A 25,193-nucleotide genomic window follows, 5' to 3' on the forward strand; every position below is an offset into this window, starting at 1 on the left:
CAAATCTACTATTCTCTCTCTCTCTATTATTTATCTATCTATCTCCCATTGTTTCTTTTCCAACATTCTTCTTTGGAGAACCTTGACTAACATACCAACTTTATTCGGAAAAGCTTTTAGGGCAACTCTTACCAAATGCCCGCCGCAGTCCTGTCTCAGCAGGTGTGAATATGTACTGGAAACCTGGCATCCGTGCCCACCAGGATGAGATGACAGCCATGGGCTGATGTAAGTACCTGGGGATGGAACCTGGGTGGTGTGACTTTTTAACTGCAAATAGTTGAAGCCCTACCAAAACCCACGTGAGATTTTTCTTTCTTCATTCGTAAGCTTTTCCACTCTTATGTAACATCTCCTTTCTTTGTTTTGAGATGAAAGGGGAATTTGGATAGAAATTGTTTTTGGTCAGACTTAGATCTTATTAGTTGTTGAACATCCTTGTCAGTGACAGTGAAGGTGGGAATCATAGAGGTACATGAACAAGAAATGCCACAAAGCATCAGGCTACATGGGGTCAGTTCCTGGGTACAATGTGCTTTTTAAACAGCAGGTTTATCGTCCTAATCATGTATTTTGAATCCATTTGCATCCCTAAAGCGTACAATATGTGGGATATACTAGCTGGAAGTGGATATGTGGCCTAGGATATTTTATGCTGTAGATTATTTACACCCAGGGCTGAGTGAATGAAAAAACTCTAGTACAGAGATATACACGGGCTCGAAGGAGCTCCCCAAACTATAAAGTTTTGTCCATAGGCAGTGACACGTGCTCAATGCCATAACAGGTTATGTCTATGCCAGCTTATGGGGGTGATAGCTCACAGCTTGTGGAGGCACCTGGCTACTTCATAAAAGCTGCCAAAGAAAAAAGGAATTGCTTTTTAAATGACTTGATGTATTTGTAGAGATCATAGAAGTTCAGGCCAGCAACAGATGTGTTTACCTATTTTTTCAAAAGAGGAATGATCCCTGAGTTTACCTCTAGGAAGTTGAAGTGTTTGGAAGAAAATAGCCCAGAACATCTAAGAAGTAATGGAATCATGAGTGAATAAGCAGCTTGGTGTTGTCACCAATAAATCATTCAGGAGCAACCTGAAAACTGCTTAAAATTCACAGTAGAGGAAAACAAAGTCCCTGCAATACATCTTGATTTTGGTAATGCATTTGACACCACATCACAAAATTTTACTTATGAAATTAATTGACATGGGCTTGGATGTGAACACTGTCACAGATTGATAATTTTCAGGGGGTCTGTAAACAAGGCATAGTGATGAACAGTATGACATCCAGCTAGGGGTAGCTGATTAGTAGGGGTGCCAAAGAGATTGGTGTTAAGTCTGATCGTATGCAACAATGTTATTAATAGTTGCTGAGAGAAAGAAAAGAGAATGTTAATGAAATTTGCAAATTATACAACTGGGGTGGTGCTGGAATAAATCCAATAAGGATGATGGTTAGAATTTATTCCAAGAGATATAGACAGGTTTAATATATGGGTAATAAACAGCAAAATGAGATTCATTTTCAAAAAATGCAAACTAGGATAGATCAGGAGACAAAATAGAAGAAAAAAATGATTCTTATAAGGGCACTAAGAACTCACATAATTTGCAAGATGCTTCATGATTCTTTCTAGTCAGCTGCCAATGGACCTCTCTACCTCTGTAGTCTCCGTCAACCTTTTCTCTGTTGCCACCCACCTTGCATCTTTCTCTGTAACCCCCTTGGATAATCTATGCTCATTCTCAACTCTATATTTTTGCAAACACTGTTCCATTAGACCAAAAACCTGTTCGTTTTATTTTTATTTATAAAAGCTGATGCATTCCTCAATACTGGCCGCATTGTTCATTTTCTTTGTGATACGCCTCTCTCCTCTCCTAAAGAGTCCCTTTCTCCACTGTGTGGCTGTCTGACTTGGGAAATGCTTTCCCTGGGATTCTTGCTTTATTGAGTGATGATCCTGGAGCACGAGTGAGGGAAATGGCTAAGAACATCATTTTCATGGTCAGAATCCGGAACCCAGGATAAGTCTTACATGGGTCATATGACCTTAGATGAGTTCCTTAGACCTAGCCAAGCCTCAGTTGTTCTGACTATAATATAAGCACTGTTGCAAGGATCTAGTAAAAAACATACTCTTTATAAACAGCATGGCCCATTCATGAGTGAGTTTTCACTGTCAATTATTGTTCTCATAGTAGCATATGCTTAAGCCCCACCCTCCCTTTTTAAATCCGTGAACTCTTTAAGGGCAGGAAATTTGTTGTCTTTACCTTCCTCCTGGTGCCTAGCATACTGTGTGATGTGTGGTGGGACTTTTAGGGGCCAGCAGGTAGCACGTCAGGGTGAGCTCTTTCTGACACTATCAGAACCATTCCTTTTGCTGGATGTACATTGGGCTCAGCAGGGAAATGGAGGGGCTTGACTATTATGTGTCCTCTCAATTTCTTTTACAGGCAGTTTAGAGGAAAGCACGTGGCATTTTACCTCTGAGTTATGCATTGTTTCAAACGTCCAGTACAGGGTCTTTTTTTTTTTTTTTTTTAATCTCTCTTGAACCTCGTGAGCTAATATCTGAAGCAGTATGTCAAAGCTCAGCTCGAGGCAGACACAGACAGGTGAGCCAGGCTGGGGCACAGGGAAGCCATCTGAATGGTCAAAGGACCAGGCTGTCTAATTTATAAAGAGAAGTTCTGAAGGATATAAAAGCATTTATACAAATACCTACAATTATCTGACATGTGGAGACCTGAGGAGGAAGCAGGATCTTGGCACTTTATAATGCTTGAAATTAACGGTGTGAACAACAAAGAAAGATATGATCCCCTTGTTTCTTCTGACTGGTGCTGATAAATCCTTCTGGCTCTGGAATAGTCATTCTGGGTAAGGTACAGGGCTGCATTTGCTGAAAACCAGTGTTGTGCCAGATTTTCTGAGACAGTATATGTGTCGTCTGAGACTCTAGAAACCACCCTAGCCTGCCTATCTTTGTTCATCAACCCACACCAGAAACCTAGCATTAGTTTTTGCTGAGTTGCTAATGCTATGGGACGAACATGGCCCTGCAGGTCAGCTGTAGTCTGACCACGGTTGAATGTGGCAGAGTCAGGCTGGACTCCAGCTGGGTTCGCACAGACTCATGTGGATTCTTGGGATATGCTCTCCTCATGGGAGATCACAGGACCATTGGAAATCCAGCCAAGGCACACGACCCATTTAAAGCCTGTGCTTGCATCACATCTGCTAATAGTCCACTGGCCAAAGCAAGTCACATGGCCAAGCTCACCATCAAGGAGGCAGGAGAGTATACTCAGCTTACATTCTATTTCTTACATTATTGGGAGATAATGTTAAAGTCACATGCCGAAGATCACAGATGTGATCATGGGCAGCTCTGGGTTCAGAGGGTGGTGCTAGAAAGCAGCTATAATTCAATGCTGCTAACTCTGGGGAACCACCACCTTCCTAGTTGTCATAGAGGGAAGAATAAGAGTTCCCTGGACAGTTTTTAGCATAATCTGGCAGTACATAAGATACCTTTCCTCCTCCCAATATGGTGAATCCAGGCTTCTTTCAAGGAAAAGTGATGTTTAAACTTTATCTTAGTGTTAGCACTGGACATACCTTGGACGAGAAGAATTAGTATTTCAGATAAATGGAATAGTATTTGGAAAACATAGATGTTCCAAGGGTTTTTCTTAGGATTTTGCTTGCATTAAGTATATATGTTCAGCTGAGACTAGTTGGGGGCAGTCAAGACACAGGGATCAGTTAGAAGGAAAATCTCTTCTGACCTAGGACCCAGGTAGACCATGAGCCCTGGGAACCTCTCCAATCTCATTACATTCCCCTTCCTCCCTCATCCACTGTGGTCCTGCCCCAGTGACCTCCTTTCTCCCTTATCCCTCCAAGCCCCTTCTGGCCTCAGGACCTTTGCATGTGCAGACACCTGTCTCACATACCCTTCCCTGACTTTCCTTGGTTGGCTCCTTCCCAATTATTTTGTCTTCCTCTTACAGGTCCCCTTAGAGAAGCTTCTCTTGATTATCTGCATTGGGTATCTTCTGAATGCCCTTCACATGCACTCTCTACTCTGTTCTGTGTTCAGCAAGGTATTCACAGGGTTTCATGTCTTCCAGCTTCCTCTTGGGGTCAGAAATTTAGAGGGTAGAGAGAGGTTAGGGTGTTTATCTCTCTGATGGGTCAACTGGATGGGCTGCACACCTCTATCGAGAGCTTCTGACAACACTTCCCACCACTATAGCTTCTTACTTGGATCCTTTCAGGTTGGTAAAGACTCTAAACTATTGCTAGCTTTTCTCTCACCCTTCCCTAGAAAAATTCTCTATTCCTTGTTTGTTTCCCTTATCTCTTTTCCCACAGGTTTTTAGTGAATAGTTTCTCTAAATGTTCCCTAGTTAGGCATTTTGAATTTGCCAACTGCTGCTTGTTAGGATCCTAATTAACACAGTACTATGTAAATACCACGAATGTCCCTCCATTCTTCTCCTTCACTTAGCCTTATGTTTTTCTTCATGAACTCATAGTTGTATAATTTTGAATTTTATCTACTTGTTTCACACATCTATACTTGGCTGATTGGGAGTTCCATGAAGATAGAGACAAAGCTTGTTTTATTTATTACTATATGGTCTTCACATGGTACTCTGCGTCTGGCTCAAAAATTATTTGTCCTATGAGTGTAAAAACATGAGTGGGTAATAAGATACTATTGAGGTGCCCAGAGAAGAAATGTCTTTAGTTGAGCCCTTGCTATTTGCTGGGTACTATGTCTGTGCATTACCTCATTTACAGTATTGTATAGGCAGATGTGATTAAAGTCTCTGTCACATAAACAAGGAGAATGAAACTTTGGGCAGTTACATAGATTTGCAGAAGACACACAGCTAGTGGGTAGTGGCTCCAGTATTCAAGTCCAGTTCTATCTGACTCTAGTTGCTATCATTGTACTGACCAAACTGGTTGGTCACTGAAAAGTTTTATAGGGCCTGGTAGCCATGCCCAAATTCCCATTCAGCTGCAATAAATAATATAACTAAAAACTAGATTGAGACTCTTGGCCCCTGGAAGACTGCTGGGTGGGTTGATTAATCAGACTGAAACCATTCAGCTGATAGAATATTCCCAAAATTTACCTTCCTCTCATTAATGAATAATCAAACCTAGCTTAAGACTGAGGCAGAGTAGTTCTCACCTAGCGCATTCTGCCTCTTTGTTGTCTGTACCTACCAAGGATACATTTAATAGTTTGCTCTTATGTATGTATAAGATGTAAAAAGAGGTTAATTCCATACCAAGTAGAACACCTGTCAAAAAATTAAGGCCTTAGTTCCACAAATCCCAAGTCTCCCTTTGATTATTGCTGTAACTCACACAGACAGAAGATAATTTCTAAATTATACAGGACTTCATGATTAAAATATTTTGCTCCTTTTTAATAGTTCAGGAAGAAAAGAAGATGTGGCTTTGGAGGCTTGGTGTCAAATTCAGCGATAACAGAGTCGTAGAGGAACATAATAAATATGCATAAAGGGACTAAAAAAAGCATTTCTAATAGGTCTGTACCATAGGAATTTGCTATGTGTGAAATTGAAAGACTTCCTAGGGAAAATCCTTGGCCCATTTGCTTTTAAACTCACTTTCTATGCTCTTTTGCTAAAAAAAAAAAAAAATGTTTTAAGCTCCATTATCCCCTTGCAAAGGAATCTGATCAAAGGAATATTCTCAGAGCACTGGAACTTCTAAAATGCTGGGCTGGAGAAAACCTTTGCTGAGGGCAGTTACTTGTCATCCTCCTACTAGCCCAGGGTTAGGAGTGGGAAGCAGCCTTATTCTGATTTTTTCCCCACAAAGACAAAGGATATAGCTTCCCCCCAGGCATAATCAATCAAGGAAAAGAGCTCCGAAATATTTATTAAAACTGTCTGGGTTAGGATTAGCAGGTGAGAACATGAAAGATAGTAACAGGTCTGCGGGAGCTTATGATTCAACTGGGGAGAATTGATGTACATCTGTTGTAATGGTTGGTATTACAGATTGGTTCAAGAAGTAATATCTAGGGAGTTCTAATTATGAGAGTAGACTGTCCGTGAGGTTGACCTTTCAGGCACATGGGGCTGAAGTAATCTGCCGATCCAGAGTGTCAGAAAGGAAGGCAAGCACTCTTCAAGTGGAGGCATATCACCAGAGCAAAGCCTCTCACTGGAGGGAAGGCAACAGACGGGCTAGAAAGTGTTTTCAGAGTAGATTGAAATTCTGATGCCATCTCTGCTCCTTAGAAGGCTGATGTTCTTGGTTTTTCCTCCAACTTTCAATTTTCAACTTTCCAAAATACTAAAAGGAAGGAATTATTGGAAGAAACAATGGAGCATAAACACAAGCTTTTTACTTCTCAGGATAGTCAATCCATTCTATGAAAGCTGACAAATTTGTATGTGGTTCAACCTCTTTTTCCAAGATTTATAACAATAATGAAATTGCTCCCTTGGAGAGGAAAAGCGTCAGTCCTTTCATTCATATTATATAGGTATTTTGTTAACTTTATACTATTTCAGTAGCTTTCAAAGCTTCAGGGATGTTGTGTATTAATTCAATGTTTTCTCCATCTTAATCCAAATGTTAGAGTTTTGTCAGAGTGCCTTAGACTACTTTGGTATCTCCAACAAGATTTTTAAGGGTTGTATGAGTTTTGTTGGTGTCTGAGAACTTGGGTTATATAAGGAACAATTCAGTAAACAGACTCGACTAATAAGATAAATATGTTTTCATTTCATTTGAGATCTTTCACGAAGCAGGTGGATTTTTGGCTCTTGTGAATCAGATCACATTTATATAGCAACAAAGAAAATAAATGAGCTAATATAACCCTTATATTTTTCATCTCACAGACCATGAGCTGAAATTTTACAGCTAATGTGTTGCTGAAATTTGCCCATTTTCTTTCTCTTCTAGAGGCAAGGGAGTGGGAAAATAGTGATTTATTGTGCACCTTCTATGCTCTGTGTAAGGGGGTTTCCAAGTGTTTTCTTATTTAGTTCTCAGTATGACAATCAAGATAGATACCACCTTCATCATCTACAAAATGGGACAATAATAATGCCCATGTCTCCAACACACTGTTAGGATGTAATGGGGTAATGTGTGGATAGTACTTAATATCTTCTTCATAGCTATAATAATTATCATTATTATAATTGTTTAAATTTTATCTGCCTCACTAAAATTATCCAATCAGTGGAAGCTAGGATTAAAACATTCTTCTAAAAAGGGCCCAAAGTGAGTGATGTCTGTAAATAAGACGGGGAAATTTGTTGACCTATTTATTATCACTTCTGTGTGAGAAATAAGCTTATATTCAAAGGCTCTTTAAAAATGTAGTTGGATTTGGATAAATCCAAATGTAGTTGATATGTACCTAGTGCCTGAATCTTGATTTCTAATGTCCTCCGATGTAAGGAACAAGGGTTCTTTGGATAAATGGCTTATCCTAGGACTGGGAGGATAATATCAGGATGAGCATGAATCATCTTACAGTGCTAGGGAGTTAAGGCAGTGCTAAAAAAAAAAAAAACAAAGCAGAAGAAAAAAACCCACCACAATGTTGAGGGTGTGACAAAGGAACACAGTAGCCAATGAAATGAACTCCCCAGTGGCCAGGGCTGGGACAATACAAGAAAATAACTAAAGTAGTATTGGATGATAACCCGAAGTTTAAAGTAAATATACAAAAGCCCATACTGACAGAAACAAATGACTAAATAATTAAATAAATGGAGAAACAGAGACACATCGCCCATAGAGAAGAATTCAAAATAATTCATGTAGAGTCTCTTTTCTCTAGGATGCGTGACATAACTTCTCATTCCTTATGCCTTGGCTGGACACAGTGACTTCCTTCCAAAGGGAACAGCATGAGAATAGGGCATCAGGAGGAATTTTACAGTGTAGAGACTAGACAACCAAGAAGTGATATCCAGGGAGGTGATCAAGGTCAAGAGTGATAAGTCATGCTAAGAGCAAAGATGTGAGAAAAATGGCACTTTACCTCCCCCAAGCCTGTAACTCAAGTCTAATCATAAAAAAATTAAAAAAAATCAAACAAATTCCAGTGGAGTGACATTCTACAAAATACTTGGTCAGGACCCTTCGACACTGTTAAGGTCGTAATGAAACAAGGAAAGTCTGAGACACTGTCGCAGCCAAGAGGAGCCTAAGGACACATGACTCTGAGTGGTGTCTTGAATGAGGTCCTGGAACAGAAAAAGTATAGGGCATCTGAGTAAAGACCAGGCTTCCTCTGGCAGTAACTGACCAATATTATTTCTTTCATGGTGACATATGTGCCATGATGATGTAAAATGCTAATCATAGAGGAAACTGAGTGTGGGGTGCATGGGAGTTTTCTGTCATCTTTGTATGTTTTCTGTAAATCTGAAACAGCTCTAAAAATATGAATTCATTACTCTTACATAAACATGCTTTAATTCAAGTGTGCATACTATGTACATGTGTTATGTTTTGGACAACAAGAAGATGTTCTGGGTTTTAGGTCTTTTTGATGTGTACTTTGAGGGGGGAAAATCTAGAGAAACATGGAGCAAAGAAGCATTAGTGATTATTTTTCCTTCTCAGTCATGAGTTGTGAACAGACTATCACATTAAAGCCAAGTAACTTGTGAAAGAGAATCTGTTTTCCTCACATCGTTGACGGGGGCTATGCTGAGAACAAGGGGCTTTGGGAGGCCTGGGTTTGAGGCTGTGCTTGTTCCAATAACAAGATTGTTATTAGATCTTGGCTGTGACAGTGACATGTAAGCTGTAGCTCACTTATCACAAATCAAAGCACTTTATTCAGGATGGGAGTTGTGGGAATTCTGCACAGAAAGGAGCTGGGGCCAGTGAGTTACAGCTCTTGGCGCCCCAAGTGAGACCCCTGAATGTTGAGTTGTGGACAAATGGGATTCACGGGCAAGCTTTTTGAGCAGGTTGGTGTCAGAGTCAAGCAAAGCTTCAGTACAACAAGTTTGGGATTGGGAAGAGGGCAAAGGCACAGACAGTGGATGCTGTGGTGCCCATAAACTGAGAAAGTAGAGCTCTAGGCCAGCGTGTTGACCTTCAAGAGAGAGAAAGGAAGGCTACCCATGTGAGAGGTCTCAATAAAGAGAAGCCATAGGGGATTGGATGGCGGCATAGGTAAAAGAAGAGGAAAAATTATAGATAACTTTAAGGAGGACAAAAGGAAAAAATATTAATACCATGTAAAAGAAATAGCAATCCAGAGAGGAAAAGTGCATGGCAGGAGAGAGTTAGTTTAGCTGTAGGCAACTTGAAAATTGAGGCTGTGTTGAGACAATCAGGCAGGGATGGATGTCCTGTGGGCATATAGCGCTGGGGCTGGAACTGGGAATGTGGCTGAGGTGTGATGGTTCAGAGAGATGCAGATGTCCAGAAGGGATGACTCAGGTGGTGTGAAAGGAAAGCGTACTCAGGAGAGAGAGAGAGTGAGAAGCACATGGCTGGTGAGGGACACTCCCACTGGGGAGCAGAGGGGAGGAACTGCACGGCACACTTTGTTTCAGGGTTCCGTAACTGTCCATGTCTGAATGGATACATGGTCACCATGTATCGCTTGCCACTGTTTTGCTATAACTGTAAAGCTAAATCTGGCCCATGAAATGCTGGGAAGTATAGCTGTGCCAGGGGTCTGGTCTGAAGTGAGCCCCCAGTTCCCACCAGGAGGGTCAGTCTTTTGCTTGAGAGCCTTTTTCCCATGAGAGTTCCACTAAAGGATGACAAATCACAAGGCCATCATATATTTTATCCTTTATCAGTACATTTTTGAGAGTGATGAGAGTGAAGTGAGGCTTTATGAATAATTACAAAAGGAGAATGTGAGTAAAAAAGAGCTGTCCCAAGCAAACGTGGATGTATTGGTGACCTCCATACCAAGACAGTCACAGGGCCAAAAGACCATTTTGTCCAAACCATCCCATTACTTTCAGGATCTTTTGGATGAAAAAAAAAATGGGCTTTTCAACCATCTTTTCTTTTCTTTCTTTTTTTTTTTTTTTTTGCAGTTTTTGGCCAGGGCTGGGTTTGAACCCACCACCTCTGGCATATGGGGCTGGTGCCCTACTCCTTTGAGTTACATGTGCTGCCCACCATCTCTTCTCTTTTTCTCAGAGGGTTCTGTAGACCTTGATCCTTGGCTATATTTGCCAGGCCATTGTTTTTAATGATCTTTCATTTACCTGGATGTCTCAGTATCGGAATATACTTGTGTTGAATCTGAAAACGGACATTTCTAATAATCTATGATTTTCCCAGATTCTAAAGACATCTTAAAGTATAGGTTCTTGGAGGGTGAAGGAAGTAGTTAGATGTGTGGGGATGGAAGATGTTCAGATGCCTTGCAGGCAGAAGGTAGTAAGCAACTGGTCCTCTTTTCTGCTGATTTCTCTCTTTTCAAATTTTGATAAAGTCTCAGACACTTTTAACTTAAAAATCACCGGTCTAATCATTTTTGGAAAATTCACATAGTTTCCACCCAAGGCTTCCTTTATCCAGCCCCACATATTACACCCAGTTAGTCTCGTTTCATATGCTGCAGTTGGTAATTAGCCATTATCCTAATACGTGCCAACTCTGGAGGGAGCTGGCTGCCAAAAATAAGTGGAATAAGTGAGGCTGACAGTGCTGACAAACCCTGGAGGCCAGTGGAACGGATAACGGCTTAGCCGATTGCCCTGCTTGGCAGTGAGGCATATACCAAAGTTGCTGAATGAGGACTTTGCTGTGAAATCTGTTTTCATTCTTATACACTAGAGGAGAGGAAAGAGAGTGAGCAGGGCCTTAGGAGGCAAAGCTCCTCCAAGCACTGCCTTTTGTGAGAGCTCTCCCCACAGGTTTGTTACCTTTGGTGCATCCTGACGAAATCAGAATCCAAAATTACAGTTTACCAGCAGGCAGGACAGTGTCATCTGTATGTAATTTTGTGTGGTTTGTGGCTTAATCTATGGGTCATTCTGGTATGAGGTGACTCTATTTCCCACATGGCATCTAAGACACATATAGGTAGCATTGGTGGGTGACTTGGTTTCAATAATTTGGGACAATAGGTGGCTACTTTGTAGCTCTCATTTTGTAAAATGATATGATGGTTAATTTTATCTGTCAACTTAACTGGGCCATGAGGGATCTAGACAGTTGGTCAAACATTATTCTGGTGTGTCTGTGAAGGTGTTTCTGGATGACATTGACTGATATAGCAGACTGCCCTCTCTAATGTGGGCAGGTCTCAGGCTAACTCTCCCTCTGACATCTTCTGCCTAACTGTCTTAAAGCTGGGACATCATTTTACACCTCCCCGCCTTTGGATTTGAATTAAAACATCAACTCTTCCTGTGTCTCAAATTTACTGACTCCAAATCATCCTACTATTTCTATTTTTTCTGGAGAACCCTGACAAATACAGATGGTATTACTTTGAGAGAGATACAAATACAGAGTGTATTTAGTTATTTGCTAAAACAAAGTGCCACAGAATGGGTGGCTTAAACCAGTAGTCCCCCACATTTTTGGCAGCAGGGACCAGTTTCATGGAAGACAATTTTTCCACCGACTGAGGTTGGGGAGAGGTTGGTTTGGGGATGATTCAAGCATATTACATTTACCTCTGATCATCAGGCATTATGTTCTCATAAGGAGCACATGACCTAGACCACTTGCATGTGCAGTTACAGTAGGGTTCGCGCTCCCATGAGAATCTAATGCTGCCCTGATCTGGCTGGAGGTGGAGCTCAGGCAGTGATGTGAGCCAGGGGGAGCTGCTGTAAATACAGGTGAAGCTTCACTTGCTTGCCTGCTGCTCACCTCCTGCTGTACAGCCTCGTTTCTAGCAGGCCACAGACTGGTACCAGTTGGTGTCCCAGGGCTTAGGGACCATAGGCTTAAACAACAGAGACTTATTTTTTTCATAATTCTGGAGGCTAGAAGTTTGAGATCAAAATTTTGACATTTTGGTTGCTTCTACCAAGCCTCTCTCTTTGGTTTTTAGATGGCCACCTTTTTCCCTGTATCCTCATCACATCCTCACTCTGTACATGTCTGTGTCCTAATATGCTCTTCTTACAATGAGAAGTCATATTGGATCAGGCCCACTCCACTGACATCGTTTTTAACTCAATTATGACTTCAAAAGACCTTGTCTCTAAATATAGTTACATTCTGAGGTACTTGGATGTTAGAATTTAAACATAGGAATTTGGAGTGGGGTTGGGGGCACAATTCAGCCCATAGCAAATATCTTTTGCATGGAGTCAGGAGTGTCTTTCAAAGTCAGGCCTTTATGCTTTAAAAGAAAATGCTGGAAATGACCTACATAGAAAAAAAAGAGAGAGATTTTTAATCAGCGGGATTATAAAGCCAAAGGCCATTTTCTTTAAAAGTATTTGCTATTTCTCTTAATGGAAACAGTTGAAAAGATAAGGGTGGTTGAAAGACTCGAGGTATAAGTGGGATGTGAGAAGAGAATATTAAAAAATAGCCTTTAGATTACTGAATGGCAAGTAAAGAAATTGTAGCAGATTGCTCAAGGGCATCTCAGCTTAAAAGTAAAGGCTTTTAACTGTGTAGTTTTTAGGTGAACTTCCTGTCATAAGATTCTTCTTAAATGGGACACATACATTAACCTCTTTTCTTAGTTAGGTCTCCTGGATCAAAGGTGACAGAAAGTAATATCATTCTACCTAAGAAGAAAAGGGAATTTGTTGGCAGGAATCTGAGTGTTTTGTGGCAGATCCAAAGAACCAAGTGACAAGAAGAATAGGGAGGCTGCACTTGGCTTCATTCATTACTCTTCACCTCTTCTTTCCTCTCCCTTGCCTCTCTTTCTCTGTGAGGTCAGAACACAACAATTAGTTAACAATTCTAAGGGGTTTAGCAACCCAGAGAATCATGGACTTTCTTTGAGACTCAATAAATTTCTGGGCAGGACTCTGGTTCACTCTGATTGGTCCAGACTGTGTCAAGCATCTGCCTCTGGACCAATCAATGTGCCAAGTGGGTAGGGCCTCATTTTATAAAATGACTGCTTTTATAGTGGGATTGGGAAGGAAGAGTCTGCCACAAAAGAGGGGATTACAGGCAGGTAAGCCTATTGATGTCTTCTGTACCTTGTGTTAGTAGTTTGTATATCTTTTAGAAAAATGACTAAGTTATCTAGGGCTAGATCTATGACTTTATTTACAGGCTGTTAAACGTTTGGGTGAAGAGTTCAAACAATAAACAGTTTGATTTCTATGAATTAGGAAATATTATGAGATAGTTATGATGAGTAGTCAAAGACACCTGGAAAGTTTCACACTTAAAAAAACAAACTAAAACAGGTGGATTACTTGAGCTCAGGCATTGGAGACCAGTCTGAGCAAGAACGAGACCCCGTCTCTACTAAAAATAGAAAAAAACTAGCTGAGCATGGCTGCCCATGCCTGTAGTCTCAGCTACTCCGGAGGCTGAGGGAAGAGGATTGCTCAATCCCAAGAGTTTGAGGTTGCTGTGAGTTCCGAGGGTGCCACAGCACTCGACCCAGGGAAACAGAGTGAGACTTCATCTCAAAAACAAAAACAAACAAAAATCCAAACAAAACAGAAACCAAATTAAAAGAACTCAAATAAGCTGCAGTAGAGTTATCTATTCTTCAAAGAGCTTTCATAAAGCAAAACTGTGTTAAATATTTTCAGAAATAGACATCTTGTATCTGTTAGGGTGACACATTAATAGAGTGATTATATTATCTGATCCAGGATAAGTTTGAAAGTGAAAAGGAGTTAGGTGAGGTGGCGCATGCCTATAATCCTAACACTTTGAGAGACTGTCAGGAGGATCACTTGGACACAGGAGTTTGAGGTTGTTGTGTGCTAGGTTGACCATGGCAGTCTAGCCTGGGCAACAGAGAGACTCTGTCACAAAAACAAACAAAAAAACAAAAAAAAAAAAAAAGAAAAGGAGGTACTATTAATACTTATTCAGGAAGGACATGAGAACGTGTAGTTACCCTACATTTCAAGATATTCCTAAGACCAGGAGAAAGGTTTTGCCTAAACCTTCCATTTCTTTCAGCTTTCATTGAGGAATCATTCTGCAATAGGACCCCAAGTTGAATATCCAAGGCAACTAGAAGTCTTGGCATAGCTTGGAGAAAACAGACTAGTCCCAATGAGAGAATCAACTGTTGCCTGTTATAGATTGAGAGCCAGTATATCAATGTCTCCAGCCTTAATTACAGGGATATGCCTAGAATAAGGCTCCCAGTCCTCTACATAGTCCCTTCCCAAGTTTGCTTCCTAATTCCTCAATGGGCATGATAGCTTATGGTTCTTGAAAAATTTGCCACTTGCTAGAAGAGATAGAGGAATGACCTTCCCTCCTAATTTGGCTCTGTGAGTCCCATTATATCTTCTTTCTATGATCCCTAATCAACTTGTGTTGTACCCATAAACACTGAAATATGCAGACCGTATTTATCATGAAATAGTTTTTACCTTTTTCAAATCTAGCATTAAATTAGACAAATATCAAAATCACGAAGGTTTTACATGTTAACAAGAGAGAGATGAGGATAAACTAAAAACATGACCACAGGGAAGCAGTCTGTCACACCATTTAATAGATAATTTGGTGCAGAATTACAAAGGCCTATGCTAGTCCTAAATGGCAGAGAATTAAGAATACAACTCTCATGCAGTCTGGCTTTGGTTTCGTATCACTGTCACTAAATACTCGCAGCCTTTCTGTTCTCTTCTAGATCAATCCATTGTGTTGACCTGATCAGGTTCAACTCCATATTGGCCTCAAGGCCTTCACCGGTTTTGGTAACCTGTCTTCCAGACAGCCAGTGGGGTCAGGTGTAGCTTAGAGCTGACATACAGGAATCTGCATTATACATAGAGTCTGTATTCCTTATGTGAAACGTTGAAAGAAAAAAAATTTCCATAAAAATGAATGTGAATAGTCTAGATTGGGTTCCACCACTCAGTAAGTTTCTACTCACTAATGCTTCCTCAAAATACCATAAATAACGCTGAAATCACATTATATAAGGTATAAAGAGATAATGAAGGATTTGTGGAATTATAGTCCTCTTAAAAATATCAAATCTGGGCTTAGTCAGAGAATAAAGGGGGCGCAGAATATCTATGGCCTAAAGTCAGTGGCCTCAAGAGGCACAGGGCTTGCTGTAGAGAGGATGGAGTGGACGTCCAACTCCATCTCCTGGTCCTCAGCCTGGACAAGAACAGACGCAGATGGAGGTGTGGACGGGGAGGAGCTGCACCTTACACCAAATAGAAGGCAAAGGTCCTTCTGGTAAAGAAATCTGAAGGATTTTCTATTTCCTGCAATAAGTCTAAGTGTCTAGAATCATGTGATTACATTTCATGATATTCACTCTGTAAACTATTGCTGACATAACTGTGGGATGCAATTTATAGAAAAATTCAAAAAAAAAAACAAACAAAAAAAAAAAGAAAAATTCTATCCATGTAAGTGCTGTGGGAAACTGTGTGAAGGGTTGCTGTGTGCTGTGGATTCCCTGAGACTGCATCACATATCAGCCACTCCCAGAACCACTGCGGCTAATTATGCCAGTGCAGTGGCCCCCGTCTTTTGAAGAGCAGGCTGGGGCTAGGACTGAGAGCACTATCTTTGGAGCTGGACAGATCCAGTTTGAAATCTTACTTCAGTCCTATACTGGACACGTGGTACTGATGATTTACTTAGAGTTTCTGGCTGTCTGTTTCCTCACCTGTACAGTGAGATGTGGGATTTTTATCCATGTAGTGTGTGGAGCACAATACCCAGCACACTGTGAGTGCTCAAAATCGGTCATTGTTACTACTGTGGCTGCTCTTACTATCCACCCTGTTGCTCACGTCCTTTCACCTTGACTTTGTATCCACCCCATTGCTCACTCCCTTTCACCTTGACTTCGTAGGAGAAATTTCTTTTGATAATCCAGATTGACAAAATGTTTGCTTCCCCTCAGAACTGGGTTTTACATTGAAATACGAAAATTATGTCACTAGCCTGATCTCTGACTTTCCTTGGCTTCTAGGAAATTAAGTTAGATTTGAATTTACAGCTGTTAGGCTTATTTACCTGGCTTGACCTTTGGTTCTATGGCTTTCATTTTTCATTTTAATTTATATTTTCCTGGGTATAGGTTTACTACTTAAAGGCGATCATTTCTTTAGTATTATACTATATGGAATTTGAAATTTTACTTGTCAGTGCTGTCTCCTGTTATCAGTTATTAAGCCCTCTTACAAAAAAAGATACAGTGAGACAAACTGGAGTTCCACAAAAACACATGGGAGGGAAGTGAGCCTCCACCCCCAGATAGTCCTTGCTCACAGTTCTCATCGCTGTCCTTTTCAGAAGGCTTCCTTTGCAATCTATTTGGCAGAAAGAGTTGCTGTGCGTTGTCATCAGCATCACTGCTGTTGCTGCTCCTTCCAGCTGGTTCATTTTTTTTCTGACTTTGATTCTGTGTACTCTGCTGCCTTCTCTTCTTCAGGACTCTAAGACCATCTATGCGTCTGTGACTGCCCTGTTCTTGGAGAAAGGGACAATGTAAGGAACACCACACTCTCCTGTTTGGCTTGGACATTCCCCTGGTAAATACGACATTAGTAAGCACAGACATGGTCTTTTCTTGCCTTGTCATTTTCTAAAGAAAATCTGACACCAGGATGCAATGGGGAAAGTTCAGAGACTCATTGCACAGGTACATTCTCACAGGCAGAGCAACATTTCCTGAGCCCTGCGTTTCAACAACTTGCTTTTTTCATTTATAGATACGAACTGACAAATGAGGAAAAGCCTAAGAGCCTAAGAAAAATAGAGTTCCCAAAAGGCAAAAGGAAGACAGACATGAACAAAAAGAATAGTGGGCTCAAAAGAAGCAAAGTAATTTAGGAAACAGAAACTAACTTAAAAACATTTCTAAGATGTTGAACTCATAAAACATGAACAAGCTGTCTAAAAAAAGGAACAATCAGAAAATAAAATTGGGAGTGAAAACAAAGAAGATCAGTCTGGAACTTCAACACTCAGTGAAGCTAAAGGAGTTCCAGAAAGAGGGAATGGAGAAAGTGAAGGGGAAGGGAAGATGAGGGTGATGGTGATGAAGAAAATATTAATGATAGCAGAAGTATTAATAGTAATTGTGGCAGTAGCAATTGTATTAACTAAGAAAAGTTTTTCCTGAAGAACATACATATTTTCATATTGAATTCTCAGCACTGAGTAGGGTACATGAAAAAATGTTCATTAATATGTACATATTATGAAAATTTTAGAACTCCGAAGAATAAAGTGAAAAATGTAAAAGCTTCCATAAAGACTTAACATGTTACCTATAAAAGAACAAAGTTTTGGTTGATATAAGACTATCTACACCAGTTGTGGGTAGAAGAAGATGGAGCAAGCTCTCAAAGTTCAGTGTGAGAAAGATTTTAAACCTAGAATTATTACATGAAATAGTTTATTACATTTTCTTCTTGTTTGCATGATTTTTTATAAGAAGTTTGGTATTTATTTTTATCCTTGTTATTCAACGGGTAAGGTGTTCTTTCTCTGGTTTCTTTCTAGATTTTCTCTTTCTCTCTTTTTTTTTTTTTTGTAATTGTAAATTCTTGAGGGTATCTATCCTAGTTTCTATTCTCTGGTCTTCCCAGATGTGTGTTCTAGTATCTGTCATTACTTTTGGAAAGTGATGAGGTATTATTTTTTCAATATATCTTCTGTCCCTTTTTTTCTCTTTTCTTTTTTTTTTTTAAATTTTTTTTATTAAGTCATTTGTACATAGATCATAAATACATTTATGCCATTATGGGATTTGATGTGTTGATTATTTGTACAAATTGGAGTGCTTACATCCCACTAATCAACATAGCTTTCACCTCATTTACCCAATTATAGCATTAAGACATTTGTGTTCTACACCTGATAGATCCAACTTGTACTTGCAATGTGCTCCATAGGTGTGTTCCCCCTACTAACCCTCCCTCTATCAACCCACCCTCTTCCCCTCCCCTCTCCCTTCCCTTCTTCATCCTAGGCTATAGTTGTGTTTCATTCTTCATATGCAAGTATGAGTGATTCTAAATTGGTTTAGTAATGTGTATGTTATACTGTTCAGAATTTTTCCATGGTTCTTGGGTGTTTTGTTCTTCTTTTTTTTCTTTCTGTTTCTTTTTTTATCCATACATTTTAGTTTTGGAAATTTCTATTGACCTTTCTTCAAGCTCATTGATTCTTTCACTGGCTGTGAACAGTCTACTGATAAGTACTTAAAAGGTGTTATTCATTTATGATATAGTTTATAGTGAGTTGAACAGTGACCACTCCCCCTAAAATATACGTGTAAATCCTAACCCCCAGTTCCTGTCTGTAAATACTGGGGCCTTTGTATCTGTGGGTTCTGCATTCAAGAATTTAACCAATCATCGCTCCAAAATATTCAGAAAAAAAATTCCACGAAGTTCCAGAGAGCAAAACTTAAATTTGCTCTGTGTTGAGTACTATGATGAATCCACTGTGATGAAGTGATGTGTAGGCATTGTATTAGATGCTATAAATAACTTAGAGATGATTTAGCATATACAGGAGAATGTGTGTAGGCCATAAGTAAATACTGCCCCATTTTATTTATGTAAGGAACTAGAGTATCCGTGGATTTTGGTATCTGGAACCCTCCAGGAGAGGGGGTCCTGGAACCAACCCTCAGGATACCAGGGAATGACTGTACTGTCTTTGCAGATGTAATTGTACTAAGGATGTTAACATGACATCATCCTGGATTTAGGGTAGACCCTAAATCTGATGACTGGTATCCTCATGAGCAGAGGAGGAGATACAGAGAAACTAGAAGAAAATACCAGGTGGAGATGGAGGTAGAAATTGGTGCGATGCATGGAAAGCCATGATTATTTGTTATGGCAGCCCTAGAAAACAAATATACAGGGTTTCAATTTATAGCATTTTAAAAATTCTTAGCATTTCCATCTCTTTGCACACATTGCCCATCTCTTCTTGCAAGTTGTCTATTTTTTTTCCGTTGGAGCTCTTAAGTTATTAAATCATAGTAATTTTAAATTCCCCATGTGATAACTCCAACATCTGTGTCGTGTCTGTGACTGGTTCCGGTGCTTACTTTGTCTCTTCAGACTGTGTTTTTCTTTGCCTTTTAGCCTTGTCATTTTTCGTAGCAAGCCCAGTGGATTGGGTAATAGGAACTGAGGTAAAGAGGCTGTTAGTAAGAGATTTTATGATAATTCCACAGGAAGTTAGGTCGTGTTTAATGTTTGCAGTAGCTGCAGGTGTTGGAGACTTCAAATACCTTAGTGTCCCTGTTTCATCTGCTCTGTTGGCTTTGGGCTTCCCTAAGAACTTCTCCCAAGGGGTAGGATCTGTACTGTTAGCTCTTTCAGCTGTAATCCACTCCTTATTGGGGCAGCACTTATCCCTGGCTAGGTGTGGGGGAGGGGAAGGATTCTGCAATCTTATGATTAGATCTCAGTCTTTTAGTAGATTTGTTTCTCAGTTTGATCACCTTCACAAGTGTTTCTTAGCTTTCTCCTCCTGCTTAAGTGTGACAGGAGAGCTAGAGGGGGCTGGAATGGGAAACATTTTCCCCCTAGTGGGCCCAGACTCAGGTAAAGTCTTCTCTTCTGGCCTTTGTTATGGGGAATATGACAATGGTTCTGTTAGTTTTTCTTTACCTCAGTAAGGTTTAAATATTCAGTAAATCTCTTCCTCCAGGGGAGTTAAAAACTCATTAAGTAAAAAATAGAATAGGACTTGTTAGTGTTTGTCTACTTACAAAGGGTCTAACCATTCTTAAGCAAATAGGACTTGTTAGTCTTTCCCTAACTCCCTTGGGTCTAGACATTCATTAATGAAAAAAATAGGGGTTTCTTCTGGTTCTGCGAAATATTCCTTCCAAGTCGTAGGAGATTCACAGCAGATAACCTTCCAACTCCAGCAGAGGACATTTGGTGTTTTACACCACATCTCCAGTTTCTGAGTTATGGCAGGAACACCCACCACCTCCTGATCTGTGCCTACACCACCTCTTGAATGGCACTAGAATGCTCATCAAACAGGACTCAACTACATAGAAAAGACCTCCCTTACCCTAACTTAGAGCTGATGCCATTTTTGTGGCAGCCTATCTGTCTGTTTGCCAATGTTTTAATAAATCCCTGCTATTAAGTATATTTGGCTTGGTTCTTCATGGCACCTGATTCATGGTGACACCAAGGAATCTAACAAGTTCCTTTTCCCCTCTTCCTACCAGAATCACTAGAAGATCTTTCTTGACTCTTCACCATGAAAACATGATAGGGTTCCAGGATCTAAAACCCAGGCGAGTATGTGGGTACACCTAAGACTACAGTCCTTAGGAATGTTTGCACTCTTATGCTGTCGAAATTCCTGTGTAAGTGTTTGAGTCAGTTTATCATGCCGGGAGCTTCTCTTCCTGGTAAGCAGATCTCTGCTGTGAATGTGGGTTTACTCGTCTCTTCAGTTTTCCGGGTTATTGTTTGCCTTGAGACTTCAGTCCTCTAATAGGTCCACAACACATCACTGATTTTCAGTTTTTTCACCTTTTTTGTGTTGTGAAGATGGGATGACAACTTCGAAGCTTTTTACACATTGGGTTTGAAACTGGAATTCCCCAAAACTAGAAACCTTTTTCATTTTGACGATAAACTATGTATCTAGTGAGGCCAAAGCAAAGACATTTTTTTGACATGCAAGGACTAAGATACTTTACCACCAGAGATATTATCTGAAACAAATATACCCCAGAAAAATTTAAAAGAAATTCAGACATCTGCTTCTTAAAAGATAGAGTAGACATACTTTTACCTGTGTGCCCCCCCCCCACTAAGTACTACCAAAACCTTAAGCATTATTTAGAAAAAATATGTAAGAAAACCCTCAGAGCTGGAGAAAAGAAAGCAGACCAGCTGAAGGATCTCCAGACCCTTTTGATTTTTGCTTCATACATCTTGGAATTGAAGATGCTGGAAACATACCAAGATTAACAGAATAAGACACAAAAATCTCTGACCAAAGCCAGCTCTGTCTAGGCAAGGGAATAGAACGAGGACAGCCAAACAAAGCAGAAAATGTTTAGACAATAACTGCTCTACCTAAGCCAAACACCACAGAAAAATCTGGGGTCCTACCTCTACTTATGCCAGCAAAGGCCAGCACAGGGAGCCTGGACTTTCACTTTTGTTGCATTGTAATAAGATATCCTAATATTCCAACAGGGTGGTCAGAGACGGCCAAGTAGGAAGCCAACACTTGGATCAGCATCCTGTGGTAAAGGAACTATTCCCACCTCCACACTCATGTACTGAAGAAGCCATGCAGTGAACAGTGACAAGGTGCTCCTGTCCCTCCTGCCAAGACAGTGCCAGTGGCAGCCAAGAGGGAGGTGGAGCTCCCCTCTTCTCAGCAGTCATTGGAGGCCAAGTAGGAAATCTGGACCTCTATCCCCATTGGGCAGTAATGACCTGGTACCTCCCATTGCTATGCTGGAGTGAAGTTAGAGGAAGCCAGCTGAAATGGTATACTTAAGTAAGATCTAAAGTCTTACAATAGCCAAAATGTCTAGATTTTAAGTGAAAATTATTTGTCCCAAGCACTAGGAAGATCTCAAACTAAACAAACAAAGAAATACTATCAATATGTCAACCAAAAGGTGATACAGACATTGAAATTATCTCACTAAAATTTTAAAGAGGTCATTATAAAAATGCTTTAGTGGCTGGGCACAGTGGCTCACACCTGTAATCCCAGCACTTTGGGAGGCTGAGGTGGGAAGATCACCTGAGCTCGTTGATTCAATACCAGCCTGAGGTAGAGTGTGACCCCATCTCTAAAAATAGCTGGGTGTTGTGGCGGGTGCCTATAGTTCAAGCTACTTGTGAGGCTGAGGCAAGAGAATTGCTTGAGCCCAAGAGTTTGAGGTTGCAGTGAGCTATGACACCACAGTACTCTACTGAGGGTGACAAAGTGAGACTCTGTTTAAAAAATAAAAATAAAAAAATAAAATAAATGCTTCAGTGATTAATAAACATGCTTGATACAAATGAAAAAATAAGTCTCAGGAAAGAAATTGGCCATGTTAAGAAGTATCAAGTGGATATTTTAGAAGTAAAAAATATAATAAGCAAATTAGAAAGTTCAGTGGATGGGCTCAATGGCAAAATAGACGAGAGAGAAGAAAAAGTGAGTGCCTGTTAAGATAAGAGTAGTAGAAATTATCCAGTCTATAAAACCGAGAAAACAGACTAAAAATAAAAATGAATAGTACCTCAGGGCATGTGATGCTATAATAAAATATCTAACCTTTGTAACACTGTATTCCTAAAAGGAGAGGAAAAGAACAGGGCTGAAAAAGTATTCAAAGAATTAATGGCTGAAATCTTCCCCAATTTGGCAAAAGACACAAATTTACAGATTTAACAACCTATGTAAACTCAAAATCTCACGAACACCAAGAAATCCACATAAAGAAGAATTAACATAGAAAAGGCAACACTTCCAAATTCATTTAATGAAGCTGGTATTAAATGATGCTAAAATCACACAAAGACAGTATAAAATAAAAAAAAAATTAATGACCAACATCTATAATATATATATGCAAAAATTCTTAACAAATTCAGTATGCAAAAAGGAAGACCACATGGGATTTATTTCATGGATGCAAGGATGGTTTAATAATCTCAAATTATCAATATAATTGATATATAAGCAAGATAATGGAAGAAAGATCACTAGATCATATCAATTGTTACAGAAGAAATATTTGTTAAAATTCAACACATATTTATGACAACACTCTCAGAAAAATATAAATAAAGAGAAACTTAACCTGATAAAGAGCATTTAGACTAAACTTAACAGCTAATATACACAATGACAAAAGATTGGTACATAGCCACCGTGGAATACTATTCAGCAACAAAAATGGTCCAAGTGTAGATACATAAAATTACTTGGATTAAACTTTAGAGAATCATACCAAGTATAAAGAAATCAAATCCCCAAAGGTTATATACTGTATGATTCCATTTGTATAATGTACTTGAAATGATGAAATTATAGAAATGAAGGACAGATTATTGGTTGCCATGGGTGAAGGTGGGAGTTAGGGTTGTGGCCATAAGAGGGTAATGGGAAGGATCTGTGTGGTGATGGGAACTGTTTTGTATCATAACTGTATCAATGCAAATAGGCTGGTGTTGATATCCCACTATAGTTTTGCAATATGTTACCATTGGTTAAGTTTGGTAAAGGGTACCTGGGATCTGTATGATTTCTTATACCTGCATGTAAATCTACAATTATCTTAAAACCAAATATTTAATGAAAAGAAGAAATCCAAGGAAATGAAAGACATGGATGCAAGAAAAAATTGACACAATTCAACAATATAATAAAAAGAAATCCTAGGATGATAAATATTCAGTAGGTATGAAAATAAGTTAGTCCACATTAAAACTGGGAGTAGAAAAATTCCTGGAGAATATCTGTGAGAAGAAAATGATATCCTTTCAACCATCAGAGGGGTGAAGACACTGGGCGATCTTAGTGAAGCAGTGGAATTATATCATTTAATTATTGTGTATATATGCTTGAAATGTGCTGCGTCTCTGTTTCTGCTCCTCTGAGGTTTTAATAATTACTTTCTTCTTTGAGCAGAACACGTTTAGTGATTTAGATTACAGCGTTTTCTCTGTTGGTCCAATGATATTCTTCATAGCCTGCAGTGAATAATTTATACCTAATCACGTATTGGCAACATTAGCCATTGGCTTTCAATAGAGAATCAACTTATAAGGAAAGCAGAAAGCCTTTGTTACATTTTAACATTAATATATGGAGTTAAGTGTTATAAACCTGGGTATTGGCCATGTAAAGTTAGTGACATGATGGAATAACAGGCAGATAGGGAGGCAGGAGTTGGAAGGCTGTGAGGAAAGGCAAATTCAGGAACACTAATTTCCTCATTCTAACATATTTTCTAAAGTTAATGGATCAAGATACTATGTAAAGTCAAAGTTTTAAGAACTAAAAATACTTAGTTTAGGCTTGTGAATGTAACCTACAAAATTGAAAAAAAAAATGTGGCTGCCAGAAATATAGAAGGTAGGGTATGAGAGACAGTATGAATGAACGAAATTCCTCATTTTTCATAGCAGACAGTATATAATGCTTTAAGTTCGCAAATTAAAAAATAAAGGATGCATGCAACTTAATATTACACTATGTATTATGGAGTAATCCTGTAAGAACTACACACAGGAAGCTTTTATGAATGGTTACTTCTGAGCAGTGGGATTGTTGGTTGCAGAGAGAGAAAGAAGACTTTTTCTTTTCTTATTTTGGGCCAGGTAGCACTATTTGAATTTGTGTTACAATATAAATGTGTATTTTTTGAACGTAATTATTGTAATTACAAACAGAAATGAAAACTTTTCCATAAAGGTTTCCAAGATCCTGGCAAAATTTATATATTAGGGCTCTAAGTCAAAGTATTTTAGACAAGAACATTTTTGAAAGAAAATTTATCATGCGCACATAGCCACTTTAGCCCTAAAATAGTGACACTAAGATGGATATTCTGATTTCAGAGTGAACCCAAGGACTCCAAGAGCCTCCCCACCATGATATAAAGTGGCATGAGCACATAGCCACTTTAGCCCTAAAATAGTGACACTAAGATGGATATTCTGATTTCAGAGTGAACCCAAGGACTCCAAGAGCCTCCCCACCATGATATATGTAAATATACATGTACATAGAATCTAATCAGAGCCTCACGTGGGCTTTAGAAGAAATCAGTACTTTGAAGATTCATACTTTAAAGCCAAACCACAAACTTGCTGCTGGAAATTGAGAAGAGTAACAGGAAGGTCTACACTCTAGTTCCAGAGAACGGAAAAGTCTGTCTTGTCTGTTGTGGTCAGCTGTAGGGGGTGAGGTATTGCATAGTCATCACTGCATAAAGGAAAAAAATCACACATAGCTAATGTTCAAGCAGGCCCCAGAGAGTCAGAGATATGGAGAGGGCCACGG

The sequence above is a fragment of the Nycticebus coucang genome, chromosome 9 (assembly GCF_027406575.1).
Source record: "Nycticebus coucang isolate mNycCou1 chromosome 9, mNycCou1.pri, whole genome shotgun sequence".
Classification (NCBI taxonomy): domain Eukaryota; kingdom Metazoa; phylum Chordata; class Mammalia; order Primates; family Lorisidae; genus Nycticebus; species Nycticebus coucang.